Source organism: Lontra canadensis, unplaced genomic scaffold (genome assembly GCF_010015895.1).
Source record: "Lontra canadensis isolate GAN:19392208 unplaced genomic scaffold, GSC_riverotter_1.0 scaffold1, whole genome shotgun sequence".
NCBI classification, from domain to species: Eukaryota; Metazoa; Chordata; class Mammalia; order Carnivora; family Mustelidae; genus Lontra; species Lontra canadensis.
The window spans coordinates 120632407-120643092 of NW_022630995.1; the positions used below are offsets into that span (position 1 = coordinate 120632407).

General features: G+C 36.2%; 1 non-coding gene across 1 annotated transcript; it reads right to left on the reverse strand.

Moving 5' to 3' along the window:
• Nucleotides 1-1604: 1604 nt before the first annotated feature.
• On the reverse strand, nt 1605-1708 carry LOC116871723. Its single transcript, XR_004383493.1, has one exon. It is a non-coding gene; the product is annotated as a U6 spliceosomal RNA (small nuclear RNA).
• Between the last annotated feature and the right edge of the window lie 8978 nt (nt 1709-10686).

Genomic DNA, 10686 nt, shown 5'->3' on the forward strand with positions numbered 1-10686 from the left:
CCAGCCAAGTTCACACACAAAATTAACCATCACAACACCTAAGGAAAGAAAATGTGAACTAAGAATTTATATACCCCCCCCCAAAATTGATTTTCTAGTACAAATGGCACAGACAAAATGTTAACAGCATTAGGAACTCAGGCAAGAGTATGGCCATGAATCCTTCCTGAGGTATCTATGTATAATGAGCTTCAGAAAACCAAAATACCCAGAAAAATATTAATTAAGAATTGGTAGAAGCACTAATGGCTTCTAACATTAGAAAAGGAAAGACAACCTGTCATGAGATGCTTCCTGAAGGAACACCACACCACCTATATAATATTGCCATAGGGATTAAACTTGAATATGATCAAACCTCTGGATCTAGCTGACCATTTACAGAAAATATAGAGCACAGAAAAAAAAAAAAAAAACTAAACTTGAGTATGCAATTAGCAAGAGCCAGAAAGTGGAAGACTACAGGTTGTAAGACTCAATTTCTCAACAGATCAACTTTAAGGTAAAAGAAGAGATGAAAGAGTACCAGAGAGAGAAATTAAATTTATAGCAGATCTTTATTTTTTTAAGATTTTTAAAAAAATTGTATTTATTTGACAGACAGAGATCACAAGCAGGAACAGAGACAGGTAGAGAGAGGAGGAAGCAGGCTCCCAGCTGAGCAGAGAGCCGGATGTGAGGCTCTATCCCAGGACCCCAGGATCATGACCTGAGCCAAAGGCAGAGGCTTTAACCCACTGAGCCACCCAGGCGCCCCATTAGCAGATCTTTATATGCAAGATAAAACTAGTTTTTAGGGGGTGACTGGGTGGCTCAGTCATTAAGCACCTGCCTTCAGCTCAAGTAATGATCCCAGGGTCCTGGGATCCAGCTCCACATCAGGCTCCCTGCCAGGCATGAAGCCTGCTTCTCTCTCTCCCGCTCCCTCCTGCTTGTGTTGCCTCTCTCTCTGTGTCTCTCTCTGTCAAATAAATAAATAAAATCTTAAAAAAAAAACCAAACTAGTATTTGTGGTGATAAAACTATAAAGAAATGCAGTGAGGGGCACCGGGTGGCTCAGTCAGTTGAACGTCTGAACTCTTGATTTTGGCTCAGGTCATGATGCCAGAATCACGAGATCAAGCCCCATGTCAGGCTCTGTGCTGGGGACGTGGAGCCTGCTTGGGATTCTCCCTCTGCCTCTCTCTCTCTCTTCAAATAAATACGTAAAAACACAAGTAAATGGATAAATAAAATGAGTGATGATAATAAAAATTAGGATACTGATACTTTTGATGGTAAGGAAGTAGTTGTGATTAGGGTGTTTATGAGTAGGACCACAAAATGATGTTAGTGGGACTGAGGTACTTTTGCCTCAGTTATGATTTATAACTGTGTTGGTATAAAGGTGAATACTTTCATATATTAATATTATATATTAAAACATTTTTTCTTAAAAAAAATAATGCATTTTCATGAGTCCCTAAAATAAATAAAAATATTTTATAAGAAATTAAAATATTTTCTTGGCCCCTGCAAAAAATTGTGTATCCAAGTACCTTGCCTACTGGACCTAATGAATATGTCAGCTTGTTTTTTCTTTTCTTTTCTTTAATATTATTATATTTTTAATGGAACACTTCGCAAATTTGCATGTCATCCTTGCTCAGGGGCCATGATAAGCTCTGTGTGGTTCCAATTTTAGTATATGTGCTGCTGAAGTGAGCACACATCAGTCTTGTCTCTGAGGTGGCTGATAAAGTTCTATTTCTTTTTCTTTTAAAGATTTTTTTTTTTTATTTGACAGACAGATCACAAGTAGGCAGAGAGGCAGGCAGAGAGAGACAGGAGGAGGAGTCAGGCTCCCTGTTAAGCAGAGAGCCCGATGCGGGACTCGATCCCAGGACCCTGGGATCATGACCTGAGCCGAAGGCAGAGGCTTTAACCACTGAGCCACCCAGGCGCCCCTAAAGTTCTATTTCTTGAACTGGTTCCTAGCTACAGGAGTATTTGCTTTGTTCACTAAGATATTTTAAAAATATAAATATTTTATAAAAAGTAGAAAAACTTATGCATTGAAAATTGTAAAACATTGCTGAAGGAAATTAAAGAGACAGATAAACAGAAAGACATCCCATGTGCTTGAAATGGAAAAATTAATGTTGTTAAGATATCTGTATTACCCAAAGTGATCTACAGATTAAATGCAATCCCTATCAAAACCCAATGGCATTCTTTACGAATTTTTTTTAAATCCTAAATTCAAATGACTCCAAGTAGCCAAAGCAATCTTGAGCAAGAAGAATAAAACCAGAGGCATCATACTTCCTGATTTCAAAATATTACAAAACTATAGTAATCCAAACAGTATGGTATCACCATAAAGAGAGACATAGAACTATCTTAATTCATGCAGGTTACTATAACAAAATACCACAGACTGGGTAGTTTATAAACAACAGAAATTTATTGCCCTCAATTCTGAAGTTTGGGAAGTCCAAGATCAAGTCACTAACATGGTCACTTTCTGGAGAAGGCAGGCCCTCTACTTTGTTCATAGCCAGAGCATTCTCACTGTGTCCCCACATGGATGATGAGATAGGAATCTCTGGAGCCTCTTCCATAAAGCACTGATTTGTTCAAGAGGGCTCCACCATCATGACTTTAGGACCTTCCAAGACAGCTACTTCCTAATATTATCTTTGGGGGTTAATATTTCAACATATAAATTGGGAGAGTGGGGTTGGGGGGAGGGATACAAACATTCAGACCACACATAAGCCAACAGAGCAGAATGGAAAATCCAAAAATAAACCCATGCCCAGAAATAAATCTTTGATCTTCAATAAGATTGCCAAAAACACACAATGAGGAAATGATAGACTCTTTAATAAATGGTGTTGAGAAATCTAAATATCCACACAATAGAAGTATAAAATTGAACCCAGAATATATACAACAATCAACTTAAAATACACTAAAGACAAATCTAAGACTTGAGACAGTAAAACTAGTAAAAGATAACATAAGGAAAGAGCTTTTTTTTTTTTAAAGATTTTATTTATTTTATTTGACAGACCGAGATTACAAGTAGGCAGAGAGGCAGGCAGAGAGAGAGGAAAGAGCTTTTTGAGATTAGCCTGGGCAATGTTTTTTTGGATATGACACCAAAAGTGCAAGCCACAAAATCAAAAATAGACAAATGAGATTACATCAAACTAAAAAGCTTCTTCACAGCAAAGGCAGTAATCAACAGTGAAAAGGCAACTTATGAAATGAAAGAAAATATTTGCAAATCATACATCTAATAAGGGGGTAATATTCAAAATATATAAGGAACTCAACCAATTTGATAGCAAATAATCCAATTTTAAAATGGGCAAAAGATCAGTGCACCTACATGGCTCAGGCAGTTAAGTGTCTGCCTTCAGCTCAGTTCATGATCTCAAGGTCCTGGGACTGAGCCCTGAGTTGGGCTCCCTGTTCAGCAGGGAGTCTGCTTCTCCCTCTCCCTCTGTCTCTGCTCCCTCTTGTGCTCACACTCTCTCTGAAATAAATCAATAAAATTTTCTTTAAACATGGGCAAAATATCTAAATAGACATTTCTCAAAAGAAGACATATAACAGGCCAACAGATAAATGAAAAGGTGCTCAACATGATTAATCACTGAAGAAATGTAAATCAAAACGAGACATCACTTCATACCTGTTAGAATGGCTATTGCTATAAATACAATAGGATAAATAAATAAATAAATATAATGTAATAAATGTTGATGAGGTTATGGAGAAAAAAGGATCCTTGTATACACTATTGTTGGGAACATAAATTCATATAGTCATTATGGAAAACAGTGTGGAGGTTCCTCAAAAAATTAAAAATAGAATTCCCTGTGATCCAACAATTCCACTCCTGGGTTATATTTAAAAAGAAAAGAAAGAAAGAAATCAGTATTACACAGAGATATCTGCACTCTCATGTTTACTGTAACTATATATATGTATAAAATGGGGTATGATTCAGCCTTAAAAAAAGAAAGAAATGCTTTCATTTGCAACTATATGGGTGGGCCTTGAGGGTACTATGCTAAGTAAAATAAGCCAGACAAAGAAAGACAAACACTGCGTGATCTCACTTATATACAGAATCTATGGGAGGAGAAAGGGAGAGAAATAAGGAAGCTGGGCAAACTGGCAGGCGGCTGGAGCCCACGTAAGAAGCTGATTAACAAGGATATTTAAGGACTTTAAAAAATAGGAATTTACTACTTAGATTTATGCTGTTTGTGCCTCTGAGCTATAAACCCCCTCCAACATTCTAAAACCTCTAATACATTCTTCTATAAACACAAATTCCCTGTGAGAGTTATTTGAAGAAAAATCCATGAAAAGAGGCCAGGTTCTGTATTTGTCATTGGCAGAAAAAAGCTGAAGAAGATGTAATGTTCCTCTTGAATGTTCAGCCCAGGAAGATAGTCAAAAATGAGTTTGGAAATGTAAACTTACAGGAATTTGTTGAAATTGTGACCAAGTGCTGAGCTTCTCACAGAGTACTGGGAAGTCTTTATTTCATATAATCTCATAGACGAGGTGACTACAGTTGACATCTGGATCCCATGTCTTTTTTTTTCCCTACCCTTTTACCATCAAAAGCATTGAAAAGAATATCTGAGAAACACAAACTTAATTGAAGATAACAAAGCTACCCTGTAATGACCAAAATTTAGTGTTCTCATGAAGCAAATCAACATCCAGAAGCCTTTAATAAATATCTTCTGGCTACCAGCCTTGCCTCCTTGTTTCAGCTTTGACTCCAATCTCTAACACTATGCTTCACACATAGTAGGGATCCTAGAAACTACTGCTGAACTAAACTAAATGTATGGACTAAGAGCATGTTCTTATTAAGATCTTCCCCTTAATACAGAGTATAACCACATTAAAGTTCTCATTAGACAGTGGGTATTCATGCAAAGAGGCACAACTAAGGACTTTCAAGCATCACAGGGCATAAAAAAAAAAAAAAAATTTTAGAAATGACTTGTTTCAACCGGAATAACATCTGTTTTTTTAAAAGAACTGTCATTGGAAGTTTGGGGGAAAAACACACCTGATATCTGAAGAAACATCCTCACTGGCACAATGTTTGAATGCTTGTGAACATTCAAGCATGGGCACAGTGACCAGAATTCCAGAAATGGTAAGTACTCCTTTTATTAGATGACATACTGAATGCAGATCATATAGGTAAGATGACTGGGAAGGAAAGAGACTGGGTGGGTCACTGTATAATAATTTAGAAATAAACAAAAATACTAAATAAAATTTTAGAAGAGAAAAAATAACAGAAAAGCTGTTTCAATCACTGCTAGAATAATAGAATTTGCAGGAAAAAAATCCTTGTTCTGCTCCCAAATACATGTTCATTGAAACACCTCTATTATGAAAAAGTTGAATGGAAAATATACAAACTAATCAAGAGTTTATTTCAAAAAGCAATTTCCTTATATAGCAGGAGAAAAAAAAAATTATGAGCTCACAGCTCTATAAAGAAGAAAGATCCAGGCACCTGGGTGGCTCAGTGGGTTAAAGCCTCTGTCTTAGGCTAGGGTCATGGTCCCAGGGTCCTGTGATCAAGCCCCACATGGGTCTTTCTGCTCAGCAGAGAGCCTGCTTCCCTTCCTTTCTCCCTGCCTGCCTCTCTGCCTACTTGTGATCTTTGTCTGTCAAATAAATAAATAAAATCTTTTAAAAAAGAGAGAGAGGAAAGATCTAGTTAGTTTAAAGGCCCTTGATCAACTGAGCTACTTTGTAGAAAAGAGAGAATTTATATCTGGGAGTGGAGAGAAAAAGTCAGTCTTCTAGGAAGAGGGAAAGGAGAAAGAGAGAAGGAAGACAGAGGGAGGGAGGAAAACAAGGCAGATGGTAAGAGGCCATGTATTCTGCAGTGATTCCCCATCTTGTAACATCTCCTCAAATACTTAGTTAATGCTGAGGAAACTTACTAGAACTCTGTTGAATGTCATTTTATTAGAGAGGACAGGGAAAACCACTGAAATAGAGTGAACTTTGTGCTCACGTTATAAAAGTATTATTTTCAAGAAGTTTTTTTTTTTCAATTTGCATAAAATGCATATTAACAACTTACTCAGTTTATCAATGAGAGGACCAGCAGGATGGAAAGCTGGTTCAGGGAGCATCGGAGGAACTGGGTATCTATAGCCAGGTGAAAGAAAATGTCAGCATAAGACTGGTAAGCTTGATTCAAAACTAGTTAGTGTCCTACATGGTAATAAAAGCATAGCCCTACGATAGGAATCATTTTTATTTCTACTAGAAAAAAAAATTCAGAAACTAACATTAATTTCACAGTCTGGGCTCTGAATCATAGCAAATAGTAAGCCAAAAAAGATATATTCCCTTTCAGGAGGGATGACAAAACTGTGGCCTGGAGGCTAGCCACCTGGTATTTGGAACACAGCTACGCACTGATCAGTTTAAATATTTCCTATGGCTGCTTTCAAGCTATAACAGCCAACTTGAATAATTGTGATAGAAACTGTAATGGCCCTAATGTCTAAAATAATTACTATCTGACCCTTTAAGGAAAAGTCTGTCTAGATGACTAAACAAATTACTGAGATGAACGGTAAAAAAATAATTCAATAGGACATTGAAACGATATGCTGCCCAGTCTGCTTTGCTTCCAAATTTTGAACAATTTAACTAAAAAATGTGGGGGTGCGTAAAGCATAACTTTTTGGTACTAGTTTCAGAACATAAAATATGAGGCCTAGAAATCAGTAAAAATCAGGGAAGAGCTTTGAACTTTCACAGACAATGGAATTGACTGGAGCCATAATCCAATTATACTTGCAAGGGGCAAGATTGCTGCAGATGGTCTCTAGGTAATAAAGCTAACTAACGGAGTCAGTATAGATTGTCTATACTTTCTCTTCTCTTCATAAAACACAGTGAGATAACTGTTCATAGTAATAATCCTGGGATATAACACAATTCTGAAGTCTGGCAGTATTTAATAAAAAGTTCTCTAATCTTGATGAGCATAGTTCCAGCAACAGAGTGTTCTCTTAGCCTGACTCTTAGGGTACAAACACTATATAATGACAACCTGTGTCAATGATTGTCAAATTGCACTCTATAAGGGAAGGTGGAAGCAGGAGAGAGAAGTCAGCAACAAAATGTTTTCAACCTACCTCTCTTATTTTGATCCCAGCCTTTTACCAACTTAAAATAACAAGTTCCACTTCCAACTAAGGCCTATGAGAAGAGAAAAAAAAATTTTTTTAAAAAGTGCCCAAAGATGATGTTCATCTGTAAAGAATATTCAATGAAAAGAAAACAAACAGAAATGAAACAGGATATTACAGCAGATCCTATAGTCATTAAAAGGATGCCATTAAAAGTACCCTAAGCATTATTAAACTCCTATGAACAACTTTATTCTCACAAATTTGACAACTTGAAAGAAATAGACCAATTCCTCAAAATGCACAACAAACTATCAAAAATCAGCCAATATGAAACAGGCAACCAGAATAGTCCTATAATCACAAAAAAGAACCTGGATTCAAAATTTTAAAAACTCCTAAAAGAGAAATCCCTAAGTCACAATGTTTTCTTTTAGAATTTTGACAAATGTTTGAAGAATTAACACCAATTTATCACAGTCTCTTTTAGGAACATAAAAGGAGAGAATACCTCCCAACTCCTTTTATGAAACTAGTATTATTCTGACACCAAAACCAGATTTAAAAAAAAAAAAAAAGGCCAAAAAGAAATATATAAACCAGTGTTTTTCATGAACTTGAATACCAAAACCCAACAAAATATTAGTAAACTAAATTTCATAACATGTCAAAGAAATAATACACTACAACCAACTGGCATTTATTCCAGGCATACAGTCTGATTCAATAACCAAAAATCAAACCAGGTAATCTACCATATCAACAGGCTAAAGAGGAAAAATCATATGACCATATCTATAGGCAGAAAAAGCATTTAACAAAATTCAACACTCATATATGATTTTTTTAAAAATAGGTACACTAAGAATAGAGAGAAACATTTTCTAAACACAGATTAAATCATGTGTTTTGCCTCGAACATAAGCCATACCCGATACTGGGCTCAGGGAACCAGCTCTTACCCCAGGACCTTTGCTCTGAAAGACTATCTCCAAAAAGCCCACAGTCAACATCAGAACTTAACAACAAAAGGCTAAATGCTTTTCCTCTAAGACTGGGAACAAAGCAAGGATATCCACTCTCACCAGAATATTCAATTTAAAATATTCATATTTAAAGTAGCACTAGATGTTCCAGTCACTGCAATAAAGCAAGAAAAAGAAAGAAAAGGTATACAGATTAGGAAAAAAGAAATAAAGCTGTCTCTATTTGCAAATGACATAATTGCCTATGTAGAAAATCCCAACGAATCTACAGAAATAACTCCTAGAACTAATAAATGTGTTTGGTGAGGTCACAGGACACAAGATCAATACAGAGAAATTAATTCCATTTCTATACACTAACAACAAATAAGTGGAAAATCAACACCATTTGTAATTGCTCCAAAGAAAATGAAATATTTACATATAAATTTAATAAAACATGTACAGAACCCATAAAATGAAAATCATAAAGTGCTGATGAAAGAAAATAAATCTAAATACTTGAAAAGATGAACTGTGCTCATGGACTGGAAGACTCAGTGTACTAAAGACGTCAATCCTCTTTTAACTGACCTGTAAACGTAATGCAATTCCTACAAAAATCTCAACAAACATTTTGTTGACATCAAGGAGCTTATGCTAAAATTTATATGGAAAGAGAAAGCTCCCAGAATAGACAAAACAATTTTTAAAAAGGAAAATAAATTGGGAGTGATCATTTTTCCCCAATATTAAGATTTACTATATGACTACAGTAATCAAGACTGTATAGTATTGATGGAGGAATAAACAAAGATCAATGAAAGAGAATCATGAACCCAGACCAAAAAACATTCAAATATGCCCCCCCCTTTTTTTTAACAAAGGACCAAAGCAGTTCAATGAAGGAGAGATGATCTTTTCAACAAATAGTGCTGGACCAGGTGAATATCCCTTAAAAAAAGGAAAGAGGAGTGGAGAGGAAAGGAGAGGAAGGAAAAGAAACAGCGGGAGGGTGGGAGGGAGAGAAGGGAGTAAGAAAGAGAGGGAAAGAGGAACGAAGAGAAAGAAAGAAAAAAAGAGAGAGGGAGGGAGGGAGGGAGAAAGAGAGGAAGGAAGGAAGGAATGAAGGAAAACTTGACCTAAATATCATACCTTATACAAAAATTAATTTAAATAATTCATAGACTGAAATGTAAAACACAAAACTATAAAACTCCCAGAAAAAATACATAGAAAATTGTGGAACCTAGGACTAGACAAATGTTTAAAGAATTAATACTGGATGCCTGGGTGGCTCAGTAGGTTAAGCATCTGCCTTGGGCTCAAGTCATGATCCCAGGGTCCTGGGATGGAGAATGGGATCGGGCTCCTTACTCAATAGGGAGCACTTTTCTGCCTTTCCCTCTGCCTTCTGCTCCCCCTGCTTGTGCTCTTTCTCTCTCTCTGTCAAATAAATAAATAAAATATTAAAGAAAATAAAAATAAATAAAGAATTAACACCAATTTAATACAATCTCTTTTAGGGAGTAAAAAAGTGAGAACACTTCCCAACTAATTTTATGAGGATAGTATACCCTGATACCAAAGCTAGATAAACATAGTAGAAAAAAATATATATAAACCAGTTTGTGTCATGAATTTGGACACTGAAATCCTAACAAAATATTAGTAAACTAAATCTAACAATTTACGACCAAAATCATGATCCGTAAAAGGAAACATGGATGAATTTGACATCATCAAAATGTAAAATTTTGCTATGTCAAGCCTATGTGAAGAGGACAAAAAGTCAAGCTTCAGACTGGGAGAAAATGTTTGCAAACCACGTATTTGCTGAAGGACAGGTATCTAAAATATATAAAGAACAGTACTGAGCAGCAAAACATTCAAACAGTCCAATAAGAAAATGGGTAAAAGACATGAAGATACGTTTTGATAAACAAGATATACAGATGGCAAATAAGCATGTGAAAAGGTGTTCAACACATCTTTAGCAATCAGTGAAATGCAAATTAAAACCACCACACAACTATCAGAAAATCTAAAACTAGAAATAGTGACGACAACAAATGCTGGCAAGAATGTAGAGAAACTCAATCACCCATATGCTACTGAGGGAATATAAAATGGTACAGCCACTCTGGAAGACAGTTTGGCAATTTCTCAAAAATCTAAACATGCGGGACGCCTGGGTGGCTCAGTTGGTTAAGCGGCTGCCTTCGGCTCAGGTCATGATCCCAGCACCCTGGGATCGAGTCCCACATCCGGCTCCTTGCTCGGCAGGGAACCTGCTTCTCCCTCTGCCTCTGCCTGCCTCTCAGCCTACTTGTGGTCTCTCTCTCTCTCTGACAAATAAAAATTAAAAAAAAAAAAAAATTTAAAAAAAAAAAATCTAAACATGCAATTAGCATACAATCCAGCAATTGCACTTGTTGCCATTTATCCCCCCGCAAAAGAAAACTTCTGTCCACACAAAATCCTGTACACAAATGTTCACAGCAGCTTTAGTCATAATAGCCAAAAACTGG